The sequence below is a fragment of the Anolis sagrei genome, chromosome 2 (genome assembly GCF_037176765.1).
Source record: "Anolis sagrei isolate rAnoSag1 chromosome 2, rAnoSag1.mat, whole genome shotgun sequence".
In the NCBI taxonomy this organism is placed as follows: domain Eukaryota; kingdom Metazoa; phylum Chordata; class Lepidosauria; order Squamata; family Dactyloidae; genus Anolis; species Anolis sagrei.
Window position 1 is genome coordinate 80,967,995 of NC_090022.1, and position 16,244 is coordinate 80,984,238.

Here is a 16,244-nt window from a genome sequence, read left to right on the forward strand (position 1 = left end):
TCCATAGATTAAAAAGCCCTTTGAAGGCAACCATGAGGCTGATGTGGCCCTCTATTAAAATATAGCATTGTGATTCTATTTTAACTACCATGATTACATCTTAAGAATTTTTGATATTTATAGTTTGTTTGAGGCACTACTTACTTCTAAAAGCCTCTCCTTAAATTGCAGATCTCAAGTTTCCATAAAGTAGAACCATTGCAGTTAATCTGGAATCACAGTGCTATAACTATGTAATACAAAAGGGCCAGAATGCTGGTATCCAGCAACTCTCCTTCTCTAGCCTTTGATTGTTATCTCACTAAAATTATTAGTATAGACTGCAAATTGTACATATTCAGTTCTTACATTAATATGAATGGACTTGCTCTCCAAAATATATTAATAACTTAGACACTAAGCTGGGTCAACTATGGTTAGTATTTGGATGAGAGACTTCCAATTAATTCTACATGTTGTAGTCTATCTTTCAGAGGAAGGAACTGTCAAAACTACATCTTCAACCTAGAAAACTGTATGAAAGCCATAAAGTCACCATGAGTTGACAGGCAACTTGAAGGTACATGTACACATGTACTGTATATTCTAGTTTTGAGGATAAATATAGTTCTGGAAGTATACCAAGGAAATTTCCTTGGAAACCTCACATTCATTGCTTTTATAGTTTGCCTATCAAATGGTAAAATCACAGCCAACATTTCATCATTTTTAAAGAGCTTCAGTTCAAAAAAAGCCCTGTGTTTTGTGCCTCTGATAATATTCCCATGTTTTCTTTTTTCACTTCTTCAGCTCATAATCTAAAAGCAAATGCCATGCCCAATTTAGGGAAAGAATTTGCCACAAACTTATAAACAGAAGAGTACAAAGAGTGAAAGCAGCAATTCTGCTCTAAGCAGTAGAAATCTGCAAAATGTTCAAGGAAACTAATTTAGCGTATGATTCAGATCTATGGGGACATAGCCTACAATTTACAGTGATGGGGATGGTGGGTGGGGTTTAAATAGTGTATATTTTCTATCTTATACTGTCTCTCATCCTGCTTCAGTCCTCTATAAGAGGAGGAATAATGGTTGTTATTTCACTGAGAGAAACAAAAGTCTATGCAGCACTTTTAAACAGACAGTCAAAATGCAAGTTATTGCTGTTATCTGCCATTTTCTCAAAATAAGAAGGGAACCATTGGAGTTTACATTTTCCATCTTCCTTGCATTCCAACAGGAAGCTATGCACCCAGAGACTATTTTATCTTGAACATTTGTTTAAATTGTGTCTGTTCTAAATTTCTATCCTCCTCCTTGAATGACGATAAAAAATTCTGACATGAACAGAAAGAGTTATTCTTATTCTAACAAAAATATTGTATGCCAATCTGATGGAATGTCACTCAGTAAAAAGTCAGTGCTAGGGGAAAAAAGTGTTAAAGAAGACAAGAACAAATGTAATGGAAAAGTGCCCGGAAATTTTAGAGGTTAAGCACATATATATTATTGTAAAATATTAAACGGGTGTATTTTTAACTGGGTTTAAACAAGAAAATCCATTGCCTTTAAGGATTGAAGCCCATCTTGAAAGCCATTTTAAAGCAACCACTCCTGTGGCATTCTAGAAGTTGTAGAATGGCAGCTCCCATTAGCCGAAGACAGCCTGAGCAATGGTGAGGGATGATAAGCATTGCAATTCATCAAGACCTGCAGGCAATTGGTCCTTACCTCTGCCACTGACGATAAAAAAGTGCAAGAGACAGAGACTGATAATGTACTGTCTTGAGTCAGTTGTGCTGTGAATATGCAGAAATACTGTCCTAGGGCAGAAAGCAATCCTATATGATTTGTAATGTGGCAATTATTTTCTATTTGCTAAATTATGAAATAATAAAATGGTTTCTTCAAACATTCTGCTTCCCCTACAGAAAAATGAACTGATGTAAAGAGCATATAACATATAGTATAGATAATTAGTTGTCACTATTTCATTAGATCTGACCATGAGGACCTCCAAGCTTGAAAACAGACAAAAGGAAATAACTCTTCTACAAGAGGCACACTAAACGCATGTCATACCAAATGATTTCACATTCTGTATGCATGAAAATGACTACAGTAGTGTAACACAAGATTTTGAGCTACTAAGTTGTAGCCAAGTCTTTCAGGCCCAGGATTTCACATCTAACAACAGTCAGCACTGTGTCTTTGGGCATTTTGCCACGGAACTACCTTTTTGTGGGATGCAGGCTCCTGCAAGGCAAGAGGCTATAATGCAGCGAGTACTGAGCAGAAAGTGGCAATGGTAAATTACTCCTGAATCCTTTAACCTTGAAACCTATTATGATTGCATTCAAAACTCAGCAAAAATCAATATACACCCCTGTAAACTGTAATTAGCATACAGTATCGGAAGCAGACTTCACTGCAGCTGGCACTGAAGTGTAACATACTCCTTATTTCTTTATCTTCACAAAGCCTTGTCATCACTATGATATTTAGTTTTGATTTTTTTCACATCTACACAGACTTCCTATTGCCAAATGCAAACATTCCATTTGGACCATCTGTAATACTACTATATGCCACTGTGATGCCTGTCATAACTTAAAAACTATTTGAGGGATATTACATTTTAATTTTTTTTAAAGAAACTATTCCACAAACCTTCCATTAGTTACTTCAAAGCATATTGTTTTTCAAGCTCTCTGTTCTTCTTGTTATCAGCTTCATGGAAATAACATCTTCTTGATTTCCTGTTTCAAGAGACTGGAATGATTTTTGTCTCTGCTGCAATATCTGAACTATCAATTTACTGAAAAAGCATATGTTCAGTTAACAGCGACAACAAAATGGAAACACCAGCAGATGTGGCACTGATTTTCCTGCAAAATAGCTATTATCAAATGTCCTGCTAAAATCCAGAAGGTAAGCATTTGTGTGTAAAAAGCACGCAGAAGAATATTAATGTAGTGCTACCACCTCTTCATATGGGGCATTTTTGCCCTGTTTTGCTGCTTTGCTTCATGGCAAGGATGGGTTCTTCCGTGTGCCATCACACAACATATGGCAGGCCCCGCCCATTTTCCTCCCAAAGTCAGGGGGAAGTGCTGAAAGGTGTTTCCTCCACTGCTACGGGGAGGAAAATATATTTTGGGTCGCTCTGACCACACTTGTGAGGACAGAAAGGGTGGCATGCATGGCTACCCTTTCTGCCATCTGATAAGGGAGTGAAAGGGTGCCAAAGCACCCTCTCCCATCCCCATCATGTAATGAGGGGAGGAGGGAGGGCATGTGGGTCACCCAGAGCTACCCCATGCCCCTTCCCTTTCACCAGTGATTACTGGTATAACAGTATGGCCCAAAAGGGCCATATGAAGAGGTCCTTGGATGCAATAAGTTTCCTAAACTAATGGAGCAACTGAAAAATCTTACTCTCAAAATTGCTTCCAAAGAGCTTAGAAATCCCCTGAAGTGGATTTTGTTGGAATAACAGGACAGAAGAAGATAAGTCTGAAAAGAAGAGGTAGAAATGCAACTTCCCCACTGTTCCCATCTTAGGAATGCTTGCTCAGTTCATTTTCAGTCCTGTGACATACATAACACCACAAATGCTACTATAGCTACTTCTAAATAAGGGGTAAAGAACAACCACCTCCAAAATAATCATAAGAAAAAAATATTCTGACATACTGAGAAAAGGATGTCATTCACCATTATACTTTTAACATTTCAAACTTTCTGATTAAATACTTAGCCTTACAAAAAATGTGTCAAAAATAGTGCTTTGTGTGCAAATGCTGTTTTTAATGGGGAACCTCCTCTTTTGAACTGTTTCGCATATAAATTCTCAAAATTTTAAATTATCATAAATCACTCAACAATTGTTTGGATGGGGGGGGTGGATTTGTCATTTTTGTGATACCATACTGGAAATGTTATGTGGCACAAACATTTTGTTGTGTGTCCACCCCAAAGACTTAGTAGCAGGCAATACTTAAGTGATCAGTATCAACAAGGTGTCCATTGAAAGTCCAAGAAATGTTGAAAGAAAAAGAGAAGCTTCACATACTAAAAGCTGTTCAAAGCCCTTGGAATTCACATTCCAAGCTTCAACGTCACATTCTCCTTTAACTAGTCCAAGATTGATTGACCCTCCTATGACACTGGAGTGTCTAATTCAGTGACACCTTGGGAGATAGAGTAGACACCAAGGGCAGAGATCAAGGAGACTGTGAGAGGGAAGAGGACAAGAAGAATGTTTCATGAAGCAATAAAAACAGATACTTTGGCACACACCTACCTAGAAGAGTGACAGATAAGTGGAACTCACAATGCATCCTATTGTAACAATGCATAGGAAGACACTAGCGAGTTTACTAAAACTGGAAAAAGACTGCCAGCTACAACTGTGAACCAACATGTGTCTGTTTGAAGGAAAGATATTGTAGTCAAAATATAGCAAATTACACAGAAGCCTTTTTTTTTTTTTTGCATCTCTTGCTATATACAAAATGAAAACAAAGGAAAAAAAATACATATCTGGCTGCCATTAAAGTGGTCCTGATGCTCTTCTGGTGCTTAGAAATAACATGGCAGGAGAGGGGAGGGGAGGAGAGGAGGAAAATCACTCCTTACCCCCCTTCTCCTGGCGCATCATTTCTACACACCAAGAGAGCTTTGACACCACTTTAATGGTGGCCAGGTAAGTAATTTTTTACTTTTTAGCCCTTTTGTAGGGGGTTTCTTGTGTGTCTGGGTGCCCTGCTGGAAGGTCCAGCAGGATATCAAGACACCTCCCCCCCCCCCCAAAAAAGTGCAGGTTTTGAGGGAGGTGTATGGACTCTAATCCATGCCCAGTAGGGTCTCTTAAACCAAATTAAGTGCAGATTAAAGGCCTGTGTGGACCCGGACTCATATAATGAAGTTTAATGCAGTTAAACTGCATTGTATGGCAGTTTAGATGTAACCATAGTGAGTTATGTTTGGGCTCTTAGTATTGCTGGGCCAAGCCCTCAACCTTGCTACCATGCATCTAAGAATCCTAAATGAAAAAGGAATTTTGTCATGGAAACATAATTCTGCTCATAAGCTGCCTGTATCTTCTGCTTTTCCTCTCATTCTAGCAGCTTCTCCTAACTCTTACCCACTGTTTGATTTTCTATCTGTTTTTCTATACATTTACTCCAGTTCAGTCCCTTTAAAATGAAGCCAGGATGGATACCACAAAACCGAGCCAACAGCCAGCCGAGATTCTTATCCATGTGGTTTATTACCTCTTTACTTTATTCCTTAGAGAGGCATAACTCTTTTGCCTGGTGGTTGGTTCTATTTCTCTCTCTCACTTATTCTAGCTCAGTTTGATTTATATTTGATAATCTTTTTTTAAAAAATAAACAGAAACAACCTTTCCACCCCTAACATTATCCTGTATTATAGTTTTGCTCATAAATTATAATGAAAAGTATTAGCATCTGAATAGAATAGGGAGAAGAGCCACAGGCTCCCAAACTGATTTCCTGACCTCTTTGCTACTAGTTGGGAATATGATATCCTTTCCCCATGCAGGCATAGTTTTCTTAACTCTGTTTTTGCATTTTCTTTTGCCTCCTGTTTAAAAGGAAAACCAGACAGTGCACAGTGTTTTTGAGAAACAAATATAAGAGGGATAAGAAACTGTCTTAAGATACAAGAACCTGAGTGCTAATTCTGACTCATTTTCACATCTTGACTGTGGAATTACTTTCAGACACCATACAAGCCTGCCAAGTAAGATTAATTGGTCACTCCTAATGGAAATCCAACACATTACAATATCCGGTAATAAGATGCACATTAAGTAGTCTTTTCCAGGATTCCACCACTCCGCAATTTGAGCAAAGCTGTCCTACTACTTCATCACACTAGAGAATGAATCCACTTTCAATCTGGTTACTGCCCCCTGCAGAATTCTGGGGTTTGTCGTTTAGGGAGGCACCTTCAATTTAATAGACCAAAACAAAACATCTCATCAGAAGAGAGCCAGCATGAGGGCTCCAAGTGTTGATTTTCAAAAAGCTAATGCTGAGCATTTTCTAACATAAAGTACAATGTGTTTCTGAATGTTTTGCTATAGATCAGACAGAGAAAACTATAGAGAAAGGAACACTGTAGCAGAGCAGCAAAAACAACTCTTGTGATTTTGAAATGCACACAGCCTTGAAATTATTCAGCAATAGCCTCAAGTCTTCTATCAGGAAAATAGATACATTTGTGAATCTCATTTGCATTTACAACAATGATACATAGATGGCATTTACTGTATTGCCACAACATTACAATGAGCTTTGCTTCAGTTCTTTGTCCTTACACAGCCATGGATAAGCTTTAAAAGTGTTACTACCCTGTTCTCGCCATTACCATGGAAAGAGGAATATGCTGGTAACCATGTATGCCAGCATGAAAAGAAAGCCAAGATACTCCTCCTCCCTGCAAGATCAGAACTTAAGTGACAATTTGGAAAGGCAACACACTCCAAGGCAATCTCTACACGCACAGTGATGGATTTCCAACTTTGCCCTCCCTTAAACCATTCAGTTGAATGCGAACAATCCTTGCATTAGAAAAGAAGGAGAACAATGCCCAGAAACCCAGATGGAGAAAGAATAATAGGCTCTTACCTCTCTCTTTTCCAAGCCAGTTGCAAGAACAGCTCCTTGAGTATGTATGCCCTAATAGGGCTAGGGTGTGGGAGACACAGTGTTGCTTTCAGAGCTGCACGAGGCCTACCCTGTGTTCAGAAGCTGCCCCTGTCAGATTTTCCAACACCAGAACTCCAGCCAAGTCCCTGCCCATGCCTGAAGAATTTCCTGAACAGCATTCCCGTTCTTTTTCTAGCTGCTTTGAAACCACACTCTGTCTTTTACTTCAATAAGGCTTTGTCAGGCCGAGTTACAGCTACTGGTCTGGCTCCAAATATCAATTGAAAACACATGTGTTTTGCACTAGAGAGACCCTTCCCCCTCATAGAAACATGCCTCCGCGTCAAGCACAGGGGCTTGGTATGTTTTGCATTTAGAACTATCAAGTAAATCATTCCTGGAATAAGAGTTGATAAATTTTTCTCTTTGGTGAGGTTGATTCCTCGCCTTTCCTGTCTTGCTCTGAAGCTCCCAAGTAACCTTTCCACTGTTCAGCCAACTTCTTAGCCTCACCAGAAAGATAAGAATTCAACTTTCAATTCAACACCACCCTCCATTTACCTATGCTTCTGTCTCGTTTTAATTCAATTGCATAAAGGGAAAGCTTATTTTTAGAATCTCCAGACTCTGCTCAGCACATTGCTGCTGTATCCCAATCCTGACAAGCACGACTGTAAGCTGTAGGTGCTAAAAATACTACAGTCATGTCTGAACTCTCTCAGTTTTCTTACCCTGGCAGCCCCCTACACAAATCAAGTTAAGGTTTTGTATCTGAAATATAGGCAATATCTATACTATTTTAAGTAAAGGAAGGAAGAGAGCTGTTTGAGTAGAACACATGTTGTATTTTTTAGCAAAATGGGTCTCAGTTTTTGGTATGTTCTAAGTGATAGATGGATCATGATGAACAGATGACGATGGTGACAACGATGATGATGACAATGACATTTTTCTGTTTAAAATGCCCTGAACCTGAGATGTGTTTGTTCAGGAATAGAAAAAGGAATAGAAAATGCATCCTTCACATACTTCCTTGACAAGCAAACAACTCCAACTGTGGGGGCAGGGGTACAGCAGCAGAGTTGTCAAGGTAATGCATCAACATAGACAAGAGATAATTTCAAGGAAAGATTTTGCAATTTTTTTTAAAAAAGCACACAGTTCATTTCATCCCCTTTTTAAGCATTTTGTTTCCATTTACATTGATAAATCTCAGAAAAACTGTTACACAAACTTACATCTTATCTGGGGCCACCTTCTGTACTCCTGGGAAAGAGGTAGGGCTTGCTTCACCTTTCTTTTGGTAATCTCAACTAGGTTGGGGTTTTTTTGGCATCAGAATTTATTTGAGATTCATGCAGGTTAAGAATCAATCCCAGTTTAACATCAGCAGTTTTTCATCAGAACTGGTGTAGAGCTTGTCTTAAGAGAAGGCTATTCTGATGTTTGCTTGCCTTGGCTGACACTCTGAACCTCAAAGGTGAGGAGAAGCCTTCATTATTATTTACTTCAAGCAAGGTGACATGTGGTTTTTATTCTTGCACCTCCACTTTGCTTCACCCTCCCTTAATACTATGGCTGAAAATATATTTAATATATTCCAGACAAGAATCAATCAGAGTCACCTAACACCTCCAAACAAAGGTTTTGAAGCTGCACGGCCATTAAATGCTAATCAAGGTAGCCAATTGCATCATTCACTCTTGACTCAAGCAAACAGAGTACTTTCTCCCACCCTGGACATTCCACAGATATGTAAAACCCACTTGCCTAGTTTCCAACAAACTTCATAATCTCTGAGGATGCTTGCCATAGATGTGGGTGAAACATCATGAGAGAATGCTTCTGGAACATGGTCATAAAGTCCGGAAAACTCACTGCAACCCTATATTGAGGCTTTCTTACTGGCTTTTTTGGGGGCCTTCCACACAGCCATATAACCCAGAATATCAAGGCAGAAAATCCCACAATATCTGCTTTGAACTGGGTTATCTGAGTCCACACTGCCATATATATATCTGGCTGGGGTGGTCCATGCCTTAGTCACCTCTAGACTGGATTACTGCAATGCGCTCTACGTGGGGCTGCCCTTGAAAACGGCTCGGAAATTCCAATTGGTCCAATGGGCAGCAGCCAGGATGTTAACGGGGGCCCATTACAGAGAGAGGTCAACCCTCCTGTTTAAGGAGCTCCACTGGCTGCCGTTTATTTTCCGAGCCCAATTTAAGGTGCAGGTGCTTACCTACAAAGCCCTTAACGGTTTGGGACCACCCTACCTGCGTGACCGCATCACAGTCTACGAACCCATATGCTCACTCCGGTCATCAGGAGAGGCCCTGCTCGTGATCCCGCCCGCGTCGCAGGCGCTTTTGGTGGGGACGTGGGACAGGACCTTCTCTGTGGTGGCCCCCCGCCTGTGGAATGCCCTCCCGAAAGATCTCAGACAGGCCCCTACTTTGGCGGTTTTCAGAAAGAACCTGAAAACCTGGCTGTTCCAACGTGCCTTCTCAGATTAGGAACCCCACTACCAAAGCCCAGAAGCACTTTAGTAGAGTCAAGATCACCCTCACCGCACACTGCACTTATATTTTAATCCTATATCCCTCCGACACTTCAGCACTTTTTAATCCTGTACCCTACTCCGGCCGGCTCAGTTTTTAATAATGTCCTGTTGTACTGCTTTGTTATTGTTTTTCTGCTTTAACTGTTTATTTGCTATGTATTGTATTGTTGTATTGTGTTGGGCTCCGGCCTGTTGTAAGCCGCATCGAATCCCTTGGGAGATGCTAGCGGGGTACAAATAATAATAATAATAATAATAATAATAATAATATATCCCAGTTCAAAGCAGGTAATGTGGGATTTTATTCAGCTGTGTGGAAAGGGCCCTGGACAAGAATAACTCTTCCAAAGTGTGCACATATTTGCATAAAAAGCAAGTCATTTGCTTCCGACAGACATGAGTACAAAACACCAAATCTTCTACTTACATGTGCCCTACTCCAGAGCCATATCTCTCTGAAGTGCTTTTATTCAACTTTTCATTTATTTTTAAATATTTTTAATGCACAGCATGCTACTTTTTGCTTTCTTTTTGACCCTCTTTTTTGTGTTTGCCCCAACTCTAGAGGGTGCTCTCTCTCTGTCTCTCTCTGTCTCTCTGCCTCTGTGTGTGTTGTACAGGCCACAGATGTACATTACACCCATTCAGGTTCTTCTCAGACTGGCTGGCCTCTTCAAAACCATTGTTCCATTTGCTTCCCCTTTTTTTCTTTTTGATTAGCTTGACCCAAATCCAAATGCTATTTCACTTCTTGATTTTCAAGCTATCATTTGAACAAAGAATATGAAAGATAATTTAAATTTTAGCATTACAGATGATTTTATCCACCACATGTAATAGCACAGTGATTGCTCAGTAATGATGTTCAGTATTATTAGTATAAAGTGTGTTGCTCCCATGGAAAACTAACAGATCTTATTTATTATGGATTGGTTCTATTTATCTCTTTTGGCCAATGTTCTCTAACAGCTCCTTAGTTAAGTATATTTAACTAAGTAACCTGTCTTACTCCTAACCCCAATTTACTGGTGTTCTAATTCCTGTCAGGATGAATCTCCCATAGAAGGGGGGGGGGAAGGTTATGATTGTGACATAGTGTAATAATTGTGAATATAGAACAGTTACAGATGAGTATATTATGTAACTGTTCCTTATTCCTGATTTTCACACTATTGCCAAGATTGCAACTCCCCTCAGCCTACTTTACTGGTTAGGTTGCATGAGTAGAAGAAGACCCATTCTGCTGCTAATTCCAAATAGATATATGGAATTTCTATCAGGTTTGTGGGAGGACTAAGGTCAAGAGAGGTTATTTAGCTAAATACAAGTAGTTGGTAGTGCATATTGAGATTGTTGATAGAAACAGATAAACATAGCTCTCATATTAGTCTTTCGAATGATACCATAAATAGAAGGCCAGAAAAATAAATGTGTATACATATTAGGAGTGTGCTAATTTTCATTAGTTGTCTTAAGTTATGACATGATATCCAACATGTGGATTTGGCCTGCACCAAAAACTTAAGAATCAAAACTTATCCCACACTTTTTTGTTTGCATTTTGTAAATCTCGGAAGCCTCCCAAAGCCAATTTCATTTTCAGCACAAGGAAGCAAAGCAAAGCCAAAAAGGCTGAATTTCCTCTATAAATTTATGGCCTCTCGCCATTAGGAGAGGAGGACTGAATGATACGTCTAGTAAGTAAATCTCTCTGCTGGGCTGGGAAGAAATCCCTAAATGGAAGTTCTATTGGTTAATTTGAGAGAAAGAGACTGTCAATGAGATAGCTGTTGTGGCATATATATATAGGTTTTTCTCAAAACTTTAAATAATTCCCTAAAAGCAGTAGATGTATTAATATTTCTCAAAGTTTTGGGGAATGATCTCCTATTATCTTGTGTCATTGTATAGAAAATTCAAGGAAATAGCTCTTCAGTTTTTTAAAAAAGTGTTGTTTATAAAAACTTTGAAAATTCTCCCAAAATCCATGGATAAGGAAATGTTCTGAAACTTGATGGGCTAAAAGTGGTAAACGTGTTCTACCATTGTAGCAAGTTTCACCCAGATAGCTTTAAAATGAGGGGGAAAAGAGCTCCTGAAATTTCCTCACTCATGAAATTACTGTAACTCAAAAGTAACAACATTTCATTGCTCTCGTTATGGTAGTGAAATTTTCACTAACTATACTTTAGAAATGAAATGCCAGAACCCCCTAATGTTCTAAGGGCTTTTGAAATTTTTTTTATCAATTGTACATGCCTAATAAATATTTTTGCTAAGGTGTGCTGTTAGAATGTAAACTCAACTGTACTCTATTGACTGTTGTAAAATTATATTACTTTTAATGAACATTTTTAAAAAGAGTGGCATTAGTGAAGTTGATTATAAATAAGGCATCCATGTCTTCCATGGAAAATATACAAGAGGAGGTGGAAGGAAGCCTTGTAAAAATGATGTAATTTGAAACAGGATTGTGTGTGTGCGCATGCATGTGTGTGTGCTTTAGAGTCATTTGTTGTCTTTTATGGAACCCCTATTAATTAGGCAAAAAATGCTCAAAGGTGGGTTGTCCAGTTCCTTCACCTGAAATTTAGCCCACAGCTACTGGTATTCTTTGGCAGTCTGCCACCTGCACATTAACTATGAGGTCTGAATGAAAAGCAATGCCTCCACCTTCGGAACTCCTCAACAGATGGTAGCACTGATATGAGGTAGGTACTGGTTTGTTCAGTAGACTCTCCTCTACAGTTCCATTTTGACAGGAAGCCTTAGCATTGAATGGTTGTGTTGTTAAAGTGCAAAGTATGGAACCCTGTGCAGACGGTCGGTCAATGTGACTTAAGCAACATGCAGTCATTGAATTTTTGACAGCAGAAGGTCTCACCCCAAAAGAGATTTATCAGAGAATGCAAGCTGTTTATGGTGATTGTGTCGATGTGAGTACTGTGCATCATTGGGTGAGTAAGTTTAAAGATGTTGAGGTGGGAACATCTGACTTGCGCGACAAACAAAGAGTTGGACATCCTGTGACAGAAACCATCGAGTTTCACAAACAAAAGGTTGACAGATTAATTCAGGATGATCATTGTATCAATCAGAGAGAAATTTCAAGCATAATCGGCATTTCACAAGAAAGTGGGGGTCACATTACTGCTTTGCTTGACTATCGGAAGATCTGTGCACGATGGGTACCCAGGATGCTGACTCCTGAAATAAAAGTGCACAGACCTGCAATTTGTCAGGAACTCCTCTCATGTTACGAAAATGAAGGTGGTGTCTTTCTCCATTCAATTGTGACAGGAGATGAAACATGGGTACACTATTACAACCTGGAGATGATGTGTCAGTTTATGGAATATCAGCACAAAGACTCGCCCCAGAAAAAGAAATTCAAGAATCATAGAATCATAGAATCAAAGAGTTGGAAGAGACCTCATGGGCCATCCAGTCCAACCCCCTGCCAAGAAGCAGGAATATTGCATTCAAATCACCCCTGACAGATGGCCATCCAGCCTCTGTTTAAAAGCTTCCAAAGAAGGAGCCTCCACCACACTCCGGGGCAGAGAGTTCCACTGCTGAATGGCTCTCACAGTCAGGAAGTTCTTCTTCATGTTCAGATGGAATCTCCTTTCTTGTAGTCTGAAGCCATTGTTCCGCGTCCTAGTCTCCAAGAAAGCAGAAAACAAGCTTGCTCCCTCCTCCCTGTGGCTTCCTCTCACATATTTATACATGGCTATCATATCTCCTCTCAGCCTTCTCTTCTTCAGGCTAAACATGCCCAGCTCCTTAAGCCACTCCTCATAGGGCTTGTTCTCCAGACCCTTGAGACACAGCCCTCAGCTGGAAAAATAATGGCAACAGTGTTCTGGGATACAGATGGTGTTATCCATGTTGATTTCCTTGAACGTGGAACGACAATAAATTCAGAGTGTTAGATCACAACACTGCAAACTTTGAAACGACAGCTAACAAGGGTCTGAAAGGAAAAGGGAAATGTTTTCCTGCAGCATGGCGATGTGCCAGACCGCACACTTCACGTGCCACCACAGCAAAACTTCAGAGACTGGATCTCACCACTGTACTGCATTCTCCTTATATAGTCCAGATTTAGCACTGTCTGACTTCTATCTGTTCCTGATAATGAAAGAAGATCTGCAGGGACATCATTATGCTTCTGATGAAGATATTGAGAGAACTGTGAGACGCTGGTTGCGGAGTGTCAGCTTCTTCCGTGACGGCTTCAGAAAACTTGTTCATTATTGGCAGAAATGTATCCAATTGTCAAGTGACTATGTGGAAAAGTGAATAGTGGTAGTTAAAGAGCACATTCTTAGGATTATTTCTGTGTTTAATTTATTAAAATATTCCCATCCAAACCCAAGTAACGAAGGTGGAGGCATTCATTACTTTTCATTCAACCCTCATAGGACTAACCCTTTAGGCTTTCAAGATATGACATCATCCGGTACCTTTAGGATATTTAGCATCAGACAGCTGTACAGTAATCTTAACTGACTAGAAAATTAATAACCTTCTAAAAGTTGAGTGCCAATGTACTCAATCTGTCAGGTTTACAGCAAGCTAGCGAAATAGAAATAAAAATTATTGCACAGTGATATTTTTGTGTATCCAAAAAGGGAACACTTTTTAAATTGATGTAATTTGCATATCATGAAATAGACCTAAGTCTGTGAAAACTTATGCTACCAACTTTTTTCTCTTAGTGCTACAAGATCTCTTTACATTTCAGATGTACTGTATCAGAGGGCAGAAAATAGGCTCTGTCTTTTACAACAGAGAATCTGACCCTTTTTACACAAGGCCATTTTACAAAAATGGATTATCAATTACAATAAATAAGTGCAAGCCAGCTGATTTGTAAATATGAAGTCTTTAGCTGAATATTCCTTCTCTAGAGAAATGTATAACAAAATGGTACTAAATACTACCTTTTTCCAAAACAAAAAAAAAAGCCACTGTAAAGCCAGCTCAGCACTATTGTTTCTACAGCCAGTAACTTGAGGTATTACCTGCATTTCCCATCATATAGGGCTATTATAGAGGAATTCTCTGCAACATTTACCCAATCTACCAGTAGCTCTATGTGTCTGCAGTTTAATGTAGGAAGAGGTACTTGGAACTGAGTTCTGAGAAAAAGGAGACAGTAAACAAAGGGAAGTATTCAGCCGTCCTCTTTTCATCCTCCATTTCCCTCTTGCCACCATTGTGTGCAAGGGAAGTGAAAATTAGCAGAAGTTGGCAGATAAAGTTTATTTCTATCTACAGTCAGCAAAGGAAGAATAAAATCGCTTAGTCTCAATCCAGCAATATATAGCAGATTCATGAAATAATAGGTACAAATCACTGCCCATATAAGTATGGTTTTGAAGACCAAATGCCCTAAATGTTGACTTACTGTATCCTACAGAGCACTGCCTTAAGAAACTGCCATAAACAATATATATCTGAAATACCAATATATTTCTAATGGATGTTAAATTGAGGTATACCGGACACTGAAAATTTCTAAGAATTAGAGTTGAATAAAAGTGGATAAAATAACTTAGGCAAAATGGCTTAGCTCAAAATACCTCTTTTTCTGATGATACATTCTTAATATCTTCAAATACCAAGTTAAGCAAAAAGAGGTTGCTGGGTTTCTGTCAATTGCATATATTTATGGATTCTGTCTTCCTGCTAAAGCATTTAAAAAACCAAAAAGGACAACATTAATATAATCAACATCATATGTATATGTGCTTACCAGAATGCCATTAGTTCACAAAGACATCAATTTCTCGGTGATTAGGTAGGATGAAATATGCTATTGGCAGTTCATAAAATGTTTTACATATTTTATTAATGAAACTGGATCTTGGGTAACAGGTGTTTTATAGTTAACCAAAAGTTTATCAGTGATATTTTACATCCTGCAAATTTTGGTGGGTGTACTCAGCTTGTCTGTACACTCCTTGCATTTCTAGGATTACAGCCAAGTCCTGGTGTACTGTTTAATAAGCTCAACTGTGTTTTTGCCATTATTTATGGCCACCTAGCTACTTATGTAGTAATAATTTTCTGTGCAATCCATTTTGCCTCAACATGGAGAACTAGGCTAGACAAAAATAATTACTGTTTTGCCTTCCAGCTACAGTATGGATTAATTTTGTTGTTGTTCTTGATATAGTTAATTGCCTTCTACTTGGTCTTGACATATGGCAATCTTACAAATGAGAGAGCAACAAGAGTTTGTGTCATCAAGAGCTCTGCTCATATTCAGTTTAACTGCAGTTGTGAAGTTTGCTCATGTAAAATGTACTTTTCACCATTCCACCCAATAAGTTTCCTACCAATTTAGCTTCAGCTTACTGTTAGTATGTTAGAGCACAAACATCCTTATTGAATCATGATTGGTTTCTATAAATATTTGTATAGATGGAACAATGTCAGTGTTTGTGAGAGAAGATTATAATGCAGATTAGTCAGAAATTCTTCCATTTCATTATTTTTAATGATAGGTCAGCAGGGTGTTGGGAAAGAAAAAAACTGTTTCTTTTAATAGTTTTGAGAAAAATAATACTTACTGAGATAAATGATACATCTCGGTATCAACTAATCATAGCTGTGAGTGAAGGGATGATAATGATGAACTGATCTTGCTTTTATTGGAACTGTAGTATATACTGGGATTTTTCCTGATACTGTGTGAAAAGCACTGGATAGTAAGAGCATTACAGCCAGAATATATTCATGTTAAGGTGCAGAATGCAGGAGAGTAAAACTGCCGTATGTTTTTTTCTTAAAGATAGCAATGAGTAATTTCAACTATTTTCTTCCTACTGCAAGAAAAGACTTTATCACAAAAGGCTGATAATGCACAATTACAGGAAGATAAATGCACTTTGGATGGAGCTTATTGCAAAGAGCAGCATATTTCTTGTAGTCACATTGGCTCCAATAATAATAATAATAATAATAATAATAATAATTTATTTGTAATTAAAATACATAGATACATAG

General features: G+C 38.7%; 1 protein-coding gene across 4 annotated transcripts in view; it reads right to left on the reverse strand.

Annotated features, from left to right (window-relative positions):
* Positions 1-16,244, reverse strand: part of SGCD (sarcoglycan delta) — a 630,158-nt gene that overhangs the window by 252,691 nt on the left and 361,223 nt on the right. The window contains exon 1 of one of the 4 annotated variants that reach the window (XM_060765536.2): positions 6,641-6,960. The exons of the other annotated variants lie outside the window; for them this stretch is intronic. The gene's annotated coding sequence lies outside the window, so the exon portion shown is untranslated. Of the gene's footprint in view, positions 1-6,640; positions 6,961-16,244 lie in introns of those variants that run through there. 4 annotated transcript variants of the gene reach the window in all.